The sequence below is a fragment of the Sinohyriopsis cumingii genome, unplaced genomic scaffold (assembly GCF_028554795.1).
Source record: "Sinohyriopsis cumingii isolate HCF-2022 unplaced genomic scaffold, ASM2855479v2 utg000198l, whole genome shotgun sequence".
Taxonomy (NCBI): Eukaryota; Metazoa; Mollusca; class Bivalvia; order Unionida; family Unionidae; genus Sinohyriopsis; species Sinohyriopsis cumingii.
Genome location: NW_028315875.1, coordinates 1,020,902 through 1,040,293, shown reverse-complemented (window position 1 = coordinate 1,040,293; position 19,392 = coordinate 1,020,902). Strand labels below are relative to the sequence as shown.

Genomic DNA, 19,392 nt, shown 5'->3' with positions numbered 1-19,392 from the left:
CAATTGACGTGTCAAGATTCCAGGGACATCTCATATGATATACGACAACAATTATAACATCCAATGCGACAGACGTTATGAATTTATAAATGATTTAAATCTGAAATGCCGTTCTCGAATTATAATACCTTTTTAAACAAACTAGCTCTATATAAAGATTTTCGTACATGCTTGAAGGTTTAAATGAGGTACTAAAGTCACAGAGGGGTATGTCTTTTGTGTAAGGATGATTGAAGGTGCGATTGAAGTAAGAAAGTCACTGAGTCTTTTATGTGAAGTTATATTGACTTATTTACCATACAATGCTGTATGATTACATTAAACAGGTTGATGACCTTAATCAAACCTACCGATGTTATCGATTCAGTAAAGTGAAACGGATTGACCTTATTCACAAATACCGTTGTTATTGATTCGGTAAAGTGGAACGGATTGACCTTAAACACAAATACCGATGCTATCGATTCAGTAAAGTGAAACGGATTGACCTTAGTCACCAGAATTTGTGTTTTTTATATATATAATAATATGCATTACCCTGTCAAGAATATGAAAAATAGGACAGTAATATGGTTGGCAAACAATGGGAATACTGTCTTACAATGTTAATATCGTTGGTTGTAAGTGAGGCAATTATATCATATCGGATGCAGACCGAAGTTTGGTTACCACCACCTGATGATGATAAAACCGCAAAGGATCTTGGTAGAAGAATAATCGGTAAATTTACTCAAGGGGGATGGGTGTGTGTGCATTTGATCACAGACGACATTATGCACGATTAATTCTAGATGATGCTGAATATGATTTTATAATCGCTGATGCAACAGCGAGAAATATATTTGTAAGTCGAGAGAACGCTAATTTATCTGACGGAACACGGTTAGGTACACTTGTTTGTTATATTGAATGCGAGTCACCTCAGTTTACTCATTTAAGATCTTCAATGCTCGCTTATGTTTCTATAAATTTATTATCGATGATAAATAGATTCCCCGACACTGCAGTCAGAGTTGCATCGGATTCGTTTTATATCGATAAAAAATATTCAGAATTACTGACTCGTTTTACAAGTACTGATGCATCATGTGGTGAATGGAGAATAAAACAAGAAATGTTATATAATTATTCTGAATCCGCAGATGTTGAGATCAAGGATATTTATTACAGCTATCAGATATCAGAATTATCATCTGCGGCATCTGTGTATGATCCAGTATCCAGACACAAGACGGTCTATCTAAACGGACCGGGGGGTTCTGGTAAGACGACTCGGGTGATCGAATTATTTCGAAAGAATTCAGATGATATGGTTGTTTTAACACCTACAAACAGACTCCAAGAGAAATGAAACAACGAGGAGTGCAATCATGTACTTATCACCGTTTTTGGTTTTTTTTTTCGATACAAGGGTGACACATGGACTCCTTACCGAATGGGAGAGAAATATATTCCAAAAATTATTATTTGGGATGAGATATGTACAGTATCTCAAGATACATTAAAAATGTTTCTCGATTGGTTGTTATTAAAAAATACAGCTGTGATAATGTTCGGCGATCACAATCAACCACCACCGTTTGTTGGGTTATCTTCACATGATTGGCTAAAGAATTTTGTAGATTATTACGAGGAGATAACTGATGATCATAGATCTCTTGATGCAGAATTAAGAGAATTAAAAACATTAATCATACTACAACCGAATAAAATTCAGTATGAAATAATGCGTAAAATAATTTCAGAAACTTCAATGCACGACTTTCTACAAGTGTGGAGACCCAACGATTTGATAGTGGCAAGTAGAAAGATAGTTCGTGATACACTTCAACAGCGGTTATTTGAAAAGCATAAAGAAACGTTTTCAGATCTACGTGTACCATTGTGTTATAGACCAGTTGATACACGAGGACAGAATATCGACGCTGATATACCACGACAGACTGAGAAAGAGAATCTCGTATTAAAAGATGTTGTTTTAGATGATGTCAGTGTTGTTGAGGATGCGCTACGAGCTGATAAATCCCTGTGGACGTTAGGATACGCAATGACAATTCACCCATCTCAAGGGTTAACCATCTCTGATACTCGAGTTTGGATTGTCGACGATCGTGTCGAGTGGTCAAACTTAGTTTATCTCGCAGTGTCTCGAGTCAGAAGAATATCTAAGCTGCGGAGAATTGTCATAGACGTTTCAGAAACCATCAATGATGTTATTGACAGCGATATAGTAAGAAAAAAATTAGCCGGTTATAAACAAAGTGACCCAAAAAAACGCGACTTTGATCTAGATGTTGAATTTGTCATAGCGCTAAAACAACAGCAGAATAATCATTGTGCGAGCTGTAATTGTGTAATGTTGTGGCAGTACTCGAGTAATAATCCAAGACAATTTACCGTAGATAGAAAAGATAGTAGTCGCGGTCATACACAAGAAAATGTTATGCTGACCTGTCTCGAGTGTAATCGAAGTATCGGCGCTAGTTAAGTGATCGCGGTGGTAATTATGTGTATTCAGGAATTACTTGTAATTGTTCACGTGTAAATCCACGTTGAGGAGCAGTTGAATCTAATCTGTAGACTGAAGGTCTACCCGTGGATCTTACCACGCTGGAAATTGTATGTGATATGATACTCCAGAAAGGATCAGTTGCTCTTTTTTACCACCTTCAAGTTCACCAGGTTCATATAAATATCTTACAGTCACATTACCCAGCACTGGCTGCGCTGAAAAATCACGTCGTTGTACTGGTATATGCGCGCTTGTGATCGCGTTAATAGGTTCCATGCTGGTTGTTCGAATAATTTCATTATTTAACGCAGCTATCACACCATTTGGTAATCTTGCAACCCACTCGCGAGATCTATTATCTTGAATTATTTCCTTCGCGTATTGATATCCAAATAACCGTTCAGCAAGTGTTCGATTAAATAGCTCAACAATTGCCTGATCGCGGTGAATTGCAGTATGTCCTCGTCGTATTTTGACATTATGTCGCTTCAGCAGCGATGATAGTGCGCCATGAAATTCTTTGCCAGAATCAACATGTAACAGCTGTGGCCATCGCGGACCACCACGTCGATAAATTCGTTTAAACGCAGAAGCTACTTCAGCAACTGTCTTTGTTGATAACGGCTCTGCTTCCTTATACCTACTTGCAACATCAACGACAGTTAAGGCGTATTTGTACGTTACTCGACGTCTTCCAGTTTTGATCGTATCATGTGGCAGAAATAAAATATCAGCCTGATGAACTTCATTAGGGACGCTGACATCAAAATGCGCGTATTGTTTTAGGCGGCGGTAGATAAATTTGCCATATTGCCTGTCGGGCTAACCATTTTTTAGCAGTAGAACGTTCGACACCTGCCGCCGAAGCGAGTTTACTAATCGCTGCTCTTCCCCTCCAGTAATAAATCGACTCCATTATTTCAATAATCGGTTGATTAATTACCAGCTTAGGAAACTCTGTTTCCCAATACAAGCTTACCCTTCATTGCAGATATCACCAACCAATTAGCTAATGATTCTTTGAAAGATTTATTTTTTATGGAATTTAGCGCGTGAATTAATTTCACATGTGCTATGTGCCTATGCTGCAGATCTTTACTTTTATAAGCTAGATCATGAGCATGACACGCTTTATCAATAGCATTTATTGGATATTCACCTGGTTTTGGTTGATCTTGGTCATAAAGTCTGATATCAAGTCGAGTTCTAGGGCCACAGTAATTATATCCTGGGAGGTGTTTTTCTCCTGGGTACTTAGCCCACGGAGTTCCTGGTAGTCTGGCTAACTGGGCGGCAATATCATCTCTTTTCTTTTGTATTGTTTGGATTAGAAATAAACTTAAATTTCTTTTTACTGCATCGTTCACACTTAACTGTAACTGCTGACCTGTTATTTTTTGTTGTAATAGTTATCAGTTTACTTGTTGGGGTACACATCCTGCATTTCACACAATATAAATAAATATTATTTATTATATTTCTATAACACGAATGTAATTTATTTCTCAGCGGCAAGAAAACAAGAGCCTGTTAAACATCACGCAGCGTTACCAAATTCTATCCGTGTGATCATAATTGGACTGTCCGGGTCTGGTAAGACGTAACTGCTGCTTAATTTGATAATGAGGTGGTTGAAATGGGATAAATTGTATTTAGTTGCTCCGTCTGTAGATGACCAGCGATGTTATGGTGTACTGAAAGACTTTAATGAAAACGCAAAGTTGCTGGAAGAGCGCGGTGATGATGTTATTGAATTTATCACTGACATTAATGAAGTACTGTCTATAGATGACACTGACGGATTTATTAATAATTTAGTTGTATACGATGATGTAATGCTGGATAAGCAATCAAATCCAGCTAGAATATTTTCTAGAGGTAGGCATAAAAACACAGACGTGATTTATGTTACTCAGCGGTATACACAAATACCTAAAGTAATTAGGGATAATTGTAATATTCTTGCTGTATTTAACGGATTTGATACTCACACGTTACGAAATATTCATCAGACTTGGTGTAGCGGTGATATGGATATAATTAAGTTTAGAAATTTATTTAGTCAGGCTCAGTTATCCCCGCATGGTTTTATAACAATAAACTTACAATGACCCACGGTCACGATATCGAATCGGTCTTGATAAAACTTTTAATTAATAGCAGCAGAGAGGGCGAAGTCTCCTACTCGACACTCGATTGGTAAATCCTTTTTTGCTAAGATTTTCCAAGGATGTTCAATTTGAACATTTTTTTTTTTGCGATTTCCAGGAAGGCGTATTTGTTGAAATAGTGAGTCAATTAGAGGCTGTTCGCCCTCTCTGCTGCTACGTATGATCACTCCACAGTAGCTGCTTCTATTTATATTGCTATACATGGTCGGAAAGTCGTGTACTGAATTCGAGATCCCGTGGCAAAATTTAATTGATTGTATTATTTATTCACCAATAAAAGGGAATGCCATTCAACATAATTAGTCTCTGGTTGTTCTATGACATGCGATGAATACGAATTTAAGTTGAACTCAACTGCATAACTACTTAAAAACCAAAGAGAACAGTAAACATCAAGCTTACTGCATCCACTCCTAGTTACCTGTACGTGATGTTAATTATCACCGATGCATTGGGCGGATTGAGTAAATAATGTTACATCCCTTAGCATTTAACTATACTGAATCAATAATGACACATCCATAGATACTTGACAGTAACTAGATTTAATAAATAGTCACATCCCCGGGTTTGAATCACCATAGAGTACAAATTTAAAAAATTCTAACTTGTATGATAACATTATTTATTCATATTTATAAAAAACTATGTATTATCAAACATTCTCCTGTAGAATTAAGGGATAGTACTTTCCGTTTTATTTGGTGTATATTTACAATGTTCTCGCTCTCTCTTTCTCTCTCTCTCTCTCTCTCTCGGTTGTGCGGGACCGGTGCGAAATGAGGACAATGGGCACACAGAATCTAATTTCTATATCACTGAAAACATTCAATGATGTATTCATTGCAATATACAGGTTTGTTTTCAAAATTAAATTTCCTTTTAAATATTCTGTTTTAATGATATGCTTTAAATAAACTCCAAAATGTTTTGGCCCTCCTCGCTTGCGGCCATAATGCGAGATCACATCACTTAGGTCGCCGCCGCCGGTGCTCTCTCTCTCTCTCTCTCTCTCTCTCTCTCACGCTCCAGTATATATATATATATATATATATATATATATATATATATATATATATATATATATATATATATATATATATCTGACTTACCCACTGAGTATGAGTATATATCCCTGACCCATCACACATGCATTGACAACAATAAGACTTTTGAACTGGCTAGAAACAACAATAATTATTATTTTCCAATTAGTAACATTATCATCATTAATCAGTGAATGCTTTCAGAGGGAAAATATAATAAAGATAATCTAATGCGGAATAAATTTGTTCATTCTGAGTAATGCCCATAATCTAATGGTTACAAATTAAATGATTCTGGGTAATGCCCGCAACCACATAAGTAACAAATTGGGTGACTCTGAGTAATGCCCACACTCTAATCGTTACAAATTAAATGATTCTGGGTAATGCCCGCAACCATATAAGTAACAAATTGGGTGATTCTGAGTAATGCCCATAATCTAATCGTTACAAATTAAATTTTTCTGGGTAATGCCCGCAACTACATAAGTAACAAATTGTGTGATTCTGAGTAATGCCCACACTCTAATCGTAACAAATTAAATGAATCTGGGTAATGTTTACAATCTAATCGTAACAAATTGGGTGATTCTTATGCTCACACTCTAATCGTTATAAATTAAATGATTCTGGGTAATGCCCGCAACCATATAAGTAACAAATAGGGTGATTCTGAGTAATGCCCACACTCTAATCGTTATAAATTAAACAAACTTTGATTCTGAGCAATACCCAGAACATAATGAACAAATTCAGAGATTCTGAGTAGTGTCAACAACCTAATCGTAACAAATTCAATGATACAGAATAATGCTAACAACATAAGTTTTTAAAGAAAAGAATTAGGCCATTATGAGCCAATAAATGCATGATAAACTTTACATTTTTACGCTAAAATATGGATCGACATTGAAGATTGCTGATCACTACATTTTAATGTTCATTTACTGTATAAATGTATGTACAAAATTTATACAAATAAAGTAATCTAGAACTCATATACACGTGAAAGTGCATCTGCAATTAATTAAGGCTTTATACCTACCTCAAATAATTTCATTCAGGACTGCAGGTCAAGTCCTTAATGACGAGCTGCACTTGAATATACATGTAATTCCATTTCTAAAATGACCGTAGTTATTGTTTACGGTGTATAAAATATAATATTTTAACTGGGATATAATATAATCAATAATAATCCCTTAGGCTGAATAAAACCATTATGATAAACTAATTTATTTAATAGTTTCTTCTTTAGAACTGGATATTATTTTAATAACCTTTAATGTAATGGAAAAATCATTTTAGCTTTTATAATAGAATCACATCGTTGTCAATTATCACACCTGATAAACCATAAATTTATTGAGACACAATTATCTGATTTTGTTTCTTTGTTTCATCATTCGCCATATACCAATCTACCATTTTATTGGGGGTGGGGGGCACATTGCATTGGACAAATTTCTTTTGGTCAGACCCAGGAAAACGTTAGGTGCATTCAAGCTTCTTTTTTTGAGTTGGTGGTCCTAGTTAAATTCTACTCAAGATTGTCAAACATAGGATAAGAAAAGGTATCAGAAATAACACTCTTCATGAACGAATAATAATAACAAGAAGTAAATATCTTTACGTTTGAATATAGGAATGAATGCACCACTTAACAGCCGGCATTCAATAATTAATTTACACGCTTTCCTGGTCAAAGGTATATGTAAATTATCTTTTCCAGATGAGTAGAACACGGCCATGGGTGGAACAAGCCCAGACAAATTTGCAATCCCAATCTACCATTTAACGTAAATTGTGCATGACTACGATAGGCTTGTAAAAGGCTGGTGTTAACTATCTGCTCAGTATCAACTACTCTACCTGGATTACAAAAGCATCTGTAATAGTAACTTATTACAACTGAGAAAAGTAAGTATTTTAACTGTTAATATGTATATAAAATATAACAGACAATTTATATATTTTTGCTTCTGTATATTAACTATGCTACTATGACGTAGTCCTAATTTCTAAGATATTTGACGTGTACATATTCCAAACAGAATAAGTTGTCATTTAACCTGTGTCCTACATGATAAGACTTTGGAACATTCTGTCAAAACTAATTTCCTTTTTCTTGCACTGAAATAATTTTTTGACTTATATGCAGCAAGTTCCTATTGAATAGGCTGCTATTTATAAATCTCAAACTTCCGATCTTAACATGAATCTGACATTTTAAATATGGATCAGTTTTGTACTGAAGAAAAGTGATAGGCGCGTTACATACACGGCGTATTTAGAAAGAAAAACAAAAACAACTAGGTATTTAGAATTCAAACAATGGTTAGTGATGCACGCCACTAATCTGATATAATATTTTTAGAAGCAGATGACACAACTACAGTTATATTGTTGAAAGTAAATGTCTTGAAGCAATTCCTGATTTTAAGCATGTCAGATTTGTAGAATGATCAACATTCAATCTCTAAGGGGAATACTGTTTTACAATCTAAAAGAAATTCTAGCCTGAGATTGATTGATTTCATATTTGTTTTTTAATTCGTAGGTTTTGAAGGTGAAAATAAACTGCTGTCGTTAGTATGGGGAAAAGTGTGCGAGTGTTTCTATACTTTTCAACGTGGATGGCTCTATTTTTAATAGCCATCCTCTTAAACATTATCAACGTTGATTGGTCTCGTACAAACATTGTAAATGGAGTCCTAATGGTAGTGATATTAAGCGTTATATAAGGTTCTGTTTTAGAAATCACCGTCCAAACGATTGTAACAATCATAGTCTCGAGAAACCGCAGGGAGAACAAAAAGATTTCAGCTGACATATTGACTGTAGTTTTGAACTATAACCTTCTGGCAACGAGTACAGATGACATTGACGAATGTTTTGAGAAAATGTACGAAGGGTACATCAGCAATCTTGGACTAAACGTTTCTGCTGTCCTAGTGAGCGCAACAAATGAGGAAGAATTGAAACATTACGAGTTAAAGATACGAGATACCTACAGAGTCCTAATTTGCAAGGAATTGTTTCGTGAAGGAGTATCATATGCAAAAGGAGATCACGGATTTGTGGATCCGTTTCGCCTCAGCAATGTTTGGCAGGTATATGAAAATATAGATCCAACAGTCTTTGTTCGTGAGCATTTAGACGATATATGTGACAAATATGCACGAGAGTTTATGGTCATCCATCGCGTGAGTCGTGTTCTTCGAAAATGTAGCCAGTACCAGGACCTGATGTTGTTATCAGAAGGAGTAGATGAAGCGTACAGTTACTGTGATCCGGAATATTACGGAAAAAGAGCTCGTCCCTACGGGCAGCCTCTGTTTCATTCTTCTGCGGACGTAAATAATATTTTTAAACGAAAATTTGATTACACTCTAGTCCTTGACGCTGACAGTGGAGTGCCCAAAGGTTTTGTGACCGAAATACTGCAGATAGCTGCAACACACCCGGATAGGGCAATAATTCAACCAGCAATAAAGCTTCAGTGCAAACCATACGACACAATTTTCATGCATTTAGAATACATGAAACAAGCCACATACACACCGATGATAAACGCTATTATGACTTTTTTTGGTCAATCTGGATTCTTTGGAAAGGCATTGATTCAAAATCGTATGTACATTGACAAAGTAATTGGCACTAAAGACAAACTGATTGAACGTGTCCCGGTTGATGTTCTCAGCCATGACACATTTGAAGCAGCCATTTTGAAACCTCTTTATGCTGGATCTGTTTATTTGCTGGAAGCTCCAAGCTACAACTATATAACATGGAATATTCGCGAAAGGAGATGGAATATAGGTGAAATTCTTCTTGCTATGTATTTTTGGCCAAATGCTTTTGGCAGACCGATGAGATTCTTGCAAAATATTCTTCAGGGGCAGAATTTCGACATGACCAAAGTGAGAACACCAAGTAAGCTTGATTTTTTGAGTTCTTACCTTGCTAATTTGGCCGTGCGGCAAATGTTTATGAGACCTCTCCTTCTGTTATACATCTTTCTTCATACCAATATTCACTTTAGGTATCCTTATATATCCGTTATCATCGTCATAATCTTGGTAATCGTCTTCCCAAAGATTACAACATGCAACAAGACAAACTACAAGATCATGTTTTTGGAGACAGTAACCTCAATTTGTCAGTTTACCCCAGAGGCTGTGGTTGGTACAGTACGTATTTGCCGGTCCTGGTTAGCCATCTTGTCACCCAGTGTCCAGTGGATTCCACAGAGGGCCATAGAGAAAGAATTCAAAGTCTCAAATCCTTTTGTTTCTAGTCTGAAACATTTATGGGGATATTCACTGTTTGCCTTAATAGCAAGCATTGCCGTCTGCCTAACTTTAAAAGCGGCGTTTATAAATTTATTTATGTGTGGGTCTTTATTCCTACTTCCGTTTTTCAACGGATTCACCTCCCTTTCACCTAATTTCAAACGCACATTTAAACAACGGGACAGAACATGTACAATGTAGGACATATTAGATTTGAGCGTCTAAAAAATTGACCGAAAACACTTATCAAAACTTGGGCAGTCTGAATGATTGTCTGTTTAAATATTGCCTATGACGGTTTCTACCAACCTTTCTACTAAATCCCCACACATTATTTATATAAATTATACGTGAAAACGTTATCCCTATAAGTACCGTTCAAACAAAAGAATAATGACTCATTATTCAAGAAGGACTCCCAGTAAAAGGATTATGTTTTAAACAATATAAAAAACGAAACTCCCACCTACTCAAATGGCAGTTTCGTAAGTTGTTACTGTACGATTATTTTTAAATGTTTTAAAAACTGGAGTGGAAAACTTGAATATTCGGACTATATTGATCGTAAACAAAACCTCATGATAACAACAAGCCCCAAACTGCACTAGAATGACAAAGATGTGCAAAGCAGGCTATTTGTTTTACTTCCCTTGTGAAAATTGAAAATATTTTCTTGAACAACTAGTCAAAGTAACAGAGTTGAAGTGACTAATGTATAGATAACAACTCTTTAATGATTGGTAATTAGAGTTCAATCCAGAAATTTCTAAAGGTGGAGGGGGGTAAAGGCACTTATTTTGATGAAGGACATTTGTCTAGAGTATTCATATAATTTCGCAATGAAAATCTGCATATGATATTTTCTTTTCAAATTGTAATCAGATAGTGGAATTTAAAAAGATATAAAACGAATTAAATGTATCAACAAAGACATATTTTTGTATAAATAATTAATACAGATGAAAATATAAAGTTGACAACTTCCATTTCATATCGTGGATTGATTACTTTGTACACATTATCATTAAATGATAACATATCAGTATCGGACATGTAAAAAATATTAATTACAAAGTAATAATACTAATATTGTTGGGGATTTTGATTCTAATATGCGTATTATTATCACCAAAGTACATGGCGTCCTAATAAAAAGATTGATTGCAAATTATCGTATTCGACGCATGGCTAAGTGTCCCATCCACCCACCCCTTTGTTAGTTGTGTTTTGTGTAAATGTACAGGAAATTGACTTACTTTCTGTCTTAAAGGATGTATTTACCGTGGAAATAGTTTTGGGAAAGTGCATTTTATTTCTAGGCATTTTTTAGGTTAATCGCTCTGTTGATTTTTCATTAAGCATGTACGTGCTATGTTATCTACAGTAAAAGAGGTTATCCCTATTACTTATTGTATCTTGCAGCTGAAACGACATTCTCTTAAGTACCATACCTTTACGTAAATATTATTCCTTGTGTATACTGTAAACAATATTCCCTGTGTGTACTGTAAACACTATTCCTTGTGTGTACTGTAACACTTTTACCTGTCTGTACAGCAAACACAATTCCATGTGTGTACTGCAAGCTCTATTTCCTGTGTGTGCGGTAAACACTATTCCCTTTGTGTACTGTAAACACTATACCATGTGTGTACTGTAAATATTATTCCATGTGTATACTGTAAACACTATTCCATGTTTGTACTGTAAACGCAATTCCTTGTGTGTACTGTAAACACTTTTTCCTGTCTGTGTACTTTTTCTGTGTACGGTAAAGACTATTCCCTGTGTGTACTGTAAAAACTATTCCCTCTGTGTACTGTAAATAGTATTCCATGTGCGTACTGTAAACACTATTCCCTGTGTGTACTGTAAATACAATTCCCTGTGCGTACCGTAAACACTATTCCCTGTGTGTACAGTAAACACAATTCTCTGTGCGTACTGTAAACACTATTCCATGTGCGTACTGTAAACACAATTCTGACCATATACTTATTACTTGTATCATATGTACAAGAGGTGGTTCTTTTGAAACGACACTGCACCTCAGGTAGTTTCTATTTACTCCAATAATGACATGGGCCGTTAAGACTTTGAAGCAATATAGCGGAAAAATGTTGTTAAGATAAAAAAGAAGCAGTTGAAAATTTAATGTTTTATGTCGACAATTCCAATTTCACTTTTTAAATCATTTTTTTTTTACTTGAACGTTTCATTTGATATGTCGAGTTTTTAGATGTTATCTGTTGAAATATGCAGCAGTGTTTGATATGTTGACATTTTTTGTCGAAAATTCCAGTTTGACATATTGAATCAGCTGGTATGTGCTGATGATTCCATGCCATATTCTGAGGTTTTAGATTTTATCGGATGAATTACACATTACACATAAACTGTTCAAAGTTGTATTGTGCTTGTTAGCACTGCATTTTTAATATACTGCTATTTTATGTTGTTGATGTTGCAAGTTACATTACACAATACTGCTATTTTATGTTGTTGTTGTTGCAAGTTACATTACACAATGCTGCTATTTTATGTTGTCGTTGTTGCAAGTTACATTACACAATGAGTATGCCCGCTTTAACAACTAAACCTAATATCGAGTATGAAGATGTGTCATTTGTGTATTCGTATAAGGCACAATAACGGACAAAATTTAGTCCAATGAAAAAACAGCAGTTTAAATGTCAGTGTTGTCTGTCAGAAAGTTAAATTTCGCATATTGAGCCAAATTGTTTGTTTTGAAATTTCCATTTTCTATTTTATCTATTGATTTATATATTTTATCTGTCGATTACACAACGGCGATTGAAAGTTCTACTGCGCTTGTTATCTATATATATTGGAGTGAAATGTGTTAAAAGTTACATTATACGATGAGTATGTCCACTTCAGCAATTACAAATAATATGCATTTTAAAATATTGAGTATTAACATGTATCATTTGTGTATTCAGCTACATATTATGTATTTACAGTCTAAAAGTTACCATTCGCAAGTCGAGAGTTACGAAATAAAGCGACTAATTCTACACAGTCATCGGTATATCTAAAAAGAGATAATTTGTTGACCCTCTTAGGACTTTCATAGTATGTCTTGCTATTTAGGACTTAGAAGTGACACCCTGTGTTTCTAAATATGTCTTGTGTTTCCCTGTCCCTGTAGCTTTATATAGACCGAATGCCCCTTTTATGGTTTATAGCTTGGGGTGGGGGAGTTTGTAGTCAGGTAAAGGGTGCTGATTTAGTATATAGTAGGGGAGATAAGGTGGAGGGATGTTATCGACTAAACAGTGTGCCTAGGAGAAACTAATTAACTCCCCGCTGCTTGTAATCTGATCCTTTAGACAGGCGTGAGAGCCTGGGTGTATTTTCTGTGTTTATAGGAGTGTGTGTGTGTATGTGGGTGGGGGTTGGGTGGGGGGTAAGTGTAGGAGTGGGGAGGCAGAGTTCAAACTGAGGTCACTGTTAATTCTGTTAGCCATATGTTTCTTCTTCTCATATCCATAGTTTTGTATATGTAGTCAGTTATTTTTTAAAAAAAATACAATTTGGATTCAATAATGTCCCTAGTGTATAGAAGCTGATTTTCATTGTAATATCCTATCGTATTTTAAATTTCGCTCATAATTTTATTCCTATGTGTTTCATTCTTTTTGCATTTTAAAATAGATGTGTTTTCGTGTCTGGGCCGTTTTTACATATTGGACGGGGTTGGTGCTCTAGAAAGAGATAAAGGAATGCATGTCATCACATTTACTGTGCATAGTGATCTTACGATGTAATTTCTTGAGATTGTTAAAATGTAATTTTTTGAGGAATTTTTAGAAAGTGTCATTTTCGGAATTGTAATTTAAACTTACATAATAAATATTATATGTCTAATAATGAAAATGATCGTTTGAAATTTTGTATTATGTGATTCTATGTACTATGGTACCTTAACAAAGTCTATCAGTGTTACAGCTGTATCACTGTAAAACAACTGTGGTATCTTATAAAACAAATCTTAAGAAGAGGCTTTCTCACGCCGGCATTCTCAGACATTGACTAAAACTAGGTTGGGTTCTAGGTTGTGCATTGTAAGCAATTTTGACGAGGCAAGTTATCATTGGGTTCAGAATAAAAGCTGTTAGTGATTCTTTTGAAGCAAGAGGGACAAGCGTGTTCCAAAGCTGAGTGTTGTAAAGTCATGACCTATCATGGGCAAAGCAAAGGCCTCCCAGAATGTGGATCACTATTTATACGCCCGCTCTAACAGCTTGGTCAAGAATTGCTGTACTGTAGACTTTGATTCTGACTTCTTTTATTCCAGGTAATAAGAATGTAATTAATTTTAGTTAGAGATTTCTCTTAGGTGTCTAATGCATTGAGAAATAGCATAATGAGTAATTATTTCACTTCTAAAGAACTTGAAACACGTTGCCATTATTATGATACAATATGATTTTTTAAATATAGTGTGTCTCGGATTGTTTATATTTATTTAGAATTTGTGTTAATGTATAATATTAAGTTTGGTTTTTTATGTAGAAATATTTTGGTACCAACTTCATGCTACAAAATAATTTATAGAGAAACAAAATGCCTTTGAAACTACAGGAAGTAATATTTTAGTTTTTAGGATAAAGATTTAATAAAATACTTTGATTGAAAATAAATTTGGTATAAGTGTTTAATATTTGATTCTTAAGGTTTTTGCTTTATTGACAATTTATTCGGCTTTTAATTCTAAAATTTAGAAATTATAGAATTGTCTGAAGTTGGTTAGCTCTAATTAAATATAGCATTTTTTATCATATATTTCAAATGATTTGTGTGTAACGTTTCTTCTATATCTAGTGTAGTGTTGCTTAATTTAATAAAGAATTGCTGTACTGCAGACTTAGATCTCTGACTTCCTTTTATCCAGTTTGATCCCATTACTTCTTTGCTAATACTAGCGATGTAACACCTACATCGCAAAAGCGACACCGCCATTTAAAGGAGGCCAGAATGATGCCTTTCTCTCACTCTTTCGATCTGAGAGTCGCTCCATCAATACATTAGGAAATGATGAAAGAACTATATGCCCAATAAACTGACCATCACATACTACATGGGAGACCCAGTCCATTAAATGTAAACATTATCCCTGTAGTACATGGGAGACCCCGTCTATTAAATGTAAACATTATCCCTGTAGTACATGGAAGACCCCGTCTATTAAATGTAAACATTATCCCTGTAGTACATGGAAGACCCCGTCTATTTAACGGTAAACATTATTCCTATAGTACATAGGAGATCCCGTCTATCAAATGTAAACCTTATCATTATAGTACATGGGAGACCACGTTTATTAAGTGTAAACATTATCCCAGTAGTACATGGACAACCCAACCTATTAAATGTATACAATATCTCTATAGTACATGGGAGATACTCACCATTAAATCATGTAAGCATTATCTCTATAGTATATGGGAGAACCCATCCATTAAATGTAAACCTTATCTCAAAAGCACATTGGAGAATCCGTCCATTAAATGTATACCATATCTCTATAGTACATGGGAGACCCCATCCATTAAATGTTTACCATATCTCTATAGTACATGGGAGACCCTATCCATTAAATGTTTACCATATCTCTATAGTACATGGGAGACCCCATCCATTAAATGTATACCATATATCTATAGTACATGGGATACGCTCACCATTAAATCATGTAAACATTATCTCTATAGTATATGGGAGACCCCACCCATTAAATGTAAACGTTATATCAATAGCACATTGGAGAATCCGTCCATTAAATGTATACCATATCTCTATGGTACATCGGAGACCCCATCCATTAAATGTAAACTTTATCTCAAAAGCACATTTGAGACCCCATTAATTAAATGTAAACTTTTTGTCAATATCACATTGCAGATCCCATCCATTAAAAGTAAATTTAATCACAACAGCACATTGGATACCGCTTGCATTAAATCAACTGTCATGTGTGACATCACATTGCTACCATAAATAATGTAAACTGCAAGTGATAAATGAATCACAACATGTTTAAATGAAGTCATAGTTTCACACATTTTGTTTCATAGAACAAAAAAAAAATATAACATTTTTCTCGCTCAGTAGAAAATAATTAGAAAAAATCTTTATTTCTTAAGATGCAGTTTCTCAGATATAAATATACAGAACGAACGTGGTTGTTTCGGACACTTTTAGCATGACGATATGGTGTGAAATGACCAATGATATAACTGTGTTATGCAGTTTATAAAACGGTAACAATTCCAGTTTTTTTTGTTAGAAAAAAATAAAGATGAAACTTTGCCTGTGTCTTATAAATATAAATTCTTAAACGCAGGTTGGTTTCAAATCATGAAATACTTAGAAAAAACTAGAATGGTATACATTTGGCATGGTAACACATAACGGGATAAATAAGAACAGAAATGTTTAACATTATAAACGCTGTACAAAGCTTGACGGAGGACAAATACAAAAAGATTAAATAGCATATGCCATTGGTATTGTTAAAAACATAACAAAATATCTCTGATAAGAAAATTAGGCGTGATGTCTTAGTTCTAATCCTGACACAGGATCAACTAAATTTAAACCTAAAAAATGCATCTGTCAGTAAAGCTTTGTGCCAGCAAAACAGTTTGCACTTATCACATTATTTTCAGTGATGTGTTTATCAAAATTGCATAACTATCAAAACTAGAAATGTGCTCACAGAACACGAATGCCTCTCCACCCGCTGATTGCATGGCTCTGAGACCGTAAATGAATCCTAGCAAAGTTAAATGCAAAGAAAACCAAAGTCAATGATGCATCATTTGGTCATGGTGCGTTTCACTCACCAAGACACATACTAATACTATGTAGGATGCTTACGCCACAAATAATATTTAAAATCCTGAATTAAACACAAGAAGCCAAAGGCCTGCATGTTGAGTGCATAATCAGCAAATTAATGTAAACTGTATGACCTTGACCTCATCGTAAAATGGTTGGTCGAGCATGTCGCAGAATAAATTGTATTAGCTGTATAATGCTTGATGCAATGAATGAATAAACTCTAGTATAAGCAAACGAAAACACCGTAACAACCCACCCCACCCCACCCCACAAAAAAGAATGCAACATTAATGCAAATTGTTTTTATGACAGCAACTCAAAAATGAATGGGGCGAGAGTACCTGCTGCAGATTCATCCTAGCCTCAAAATGAAGAAAACCCTATTTTCCTATCCAGGAGTTTACACGACAACTTACATCGGTGCCATAAACTGGAAAGGATAGACACATATAATGAGAACCATATTCATATGATTAGCTGGTAGTATGGTAGTATAGGCATTATATTTGCTTATCTCAGTAGTATAAGTTTTTGGTGCCATTAAATATAATCTCTCCATCTGCGAATACAATCCCTACATTAGCGAGTAATTTGTTCTAGCGATACTTCACTACTTCACTACAGCATATATATATATATATATATATATATATATATATATATATATATATATATATATATATATATATATATATATATATATATATATATATATATATATATATATATATATATATCAGGGATAGGTAATACCTGCGCATATTTTTTGAAGGTTCACACTATTAAACAAGATTATTCGTAAACGATGCAGTACTGTAAGCGTTACGCACGGTCCACTTTGTAGAAACCTTATACAGTGTCCCCTCTTCTTGCAAGAGGTGTGGGTTGGCGGATTGTACCTCCTTTCAAGGTGTCTGCTTAATTTGGTTTTCGTTATCTAGAGGTTGACCGCCCTCGATATTATTGAACGGTTCGAGTAAATATAAATATAAGTGGTGAAACTTATAGGTGGAATAGATAGAGATCTGAGCAGATATATAGAACAAAGCATCACGAGCCCCCGTACATGTAAACAAACAATTTATTCAATTACATAAAACAACTGTGAGAATTCATTACATCTGGAATATACTCTGCTTTTACATATAAAACTTTCACCGAATTACAAAAAAAAACAACACAAAAAACAAACACAAATATATTTAAATAAAGTAGCCGATCTGTTTTACTGATAGATTTAGTTCATCATAGGATCGCGTGAACAATCGAGGTCAATGCCTTGTACGATTGCATAACCTGTTCAGTCGGTTCACTCCACTTCCACTGTAGCTGTTCCTTCGACTTTTGTCGGTCTTGCCTCTTTCGGTTTTCACTCTGTGCGGTGCATGTAGATTCACAGGTACGTCACAGGATACGTCTCAGAATTCGTCGCAGAAATAATACTTCGCACCATACGTCGCAGGAGCTATTTTCTCCCTTTTAAAAATATAAATAGAGACAACCTAAATTTTCTGTTGTTTATGATAACAGGGGCTTTTGCATTATTCCCCCTCGTTATTAGATCTTACTATCGGTGCTAAACAGTTGCCAAGGATATCAGTCAGCTCCACGTGTCCGATAATGACCCTAGTTAGTTTAATGGCTAATTCATCACGCATTAACATCACTAATTAACACCACACGAGGCATAACGGTTCCGAGCCAGCCTCAATTTACACAAGTGAATAAATGAAATACATTACATGGTTTCTACGTCATGTTCGGAGAATACACATTCAGCCTTAATCATACATGAAATCTTCTAAATTCGGTGAATTTACACGGATTCTCGTAACTCATATTAACTAATGTAATGCATGAAATTTTTAGAACCTAATTCTCATGCAAACTAGACGACAAATTCAAACAATTTGTGAAACTTATCTAAAGAAGATTAATGTACGACTTCTTATGCATAAACTCAACACAGTTATACTTCATAAAGCAAATTGATATACGAATGTAGAAATTCAATTCATGCAAATATAATAAATAAATTCAGCAAAGCATTATATATGGCATCAACAAATTACACGGAATTGTTCCAAATACCTTTGAGCTTTCAGCGTTCCTCGCTTCTACCGCCAAATTTGTTCGTCGATTTTTCTCGACAACAGTTTTACGAGAGAATATCTCCCAAATTCTCTCGTAGTCTCCTTGACTTGTTTTCTCTTGCAGAAAAGCTTAGACTGATTAAAATTTTCGATGTGGGCGATATTAAAACTAGGAACTTTAGTGTGGGAAACACGCCCCTTATTTAGCGTAAACAATCAGGATTAAGTATATTTGCCACCTTTTTCTAGAGGCGCCGATCTGGGGTCGGTTTGATCTTCTACGTTGCGACTACTGGTCATTGGAAATTCTCAATTTGTGACAGTTCTACCATGAAATCAAAGTTTACCGAGTCCCTAATAGTCCGTCTGGCTGCTGCACAAACAAATGCTTAATTAAGAATGAAA

General features: G+C 34.9%; 1 pseudogene; it reads left to right on the top strand.

Annotated features, from left to right (window-relative positions):
- Positions 1-8,323: 8,323 nt before the first annotated feature.
- On the top strand, positions 8,324-10,225 carry LOC149774563 (uncharacterized; annotated as a pseudogene).
- Positions 10,226-19,392: the final 9,167 nt, after the last annotated feature.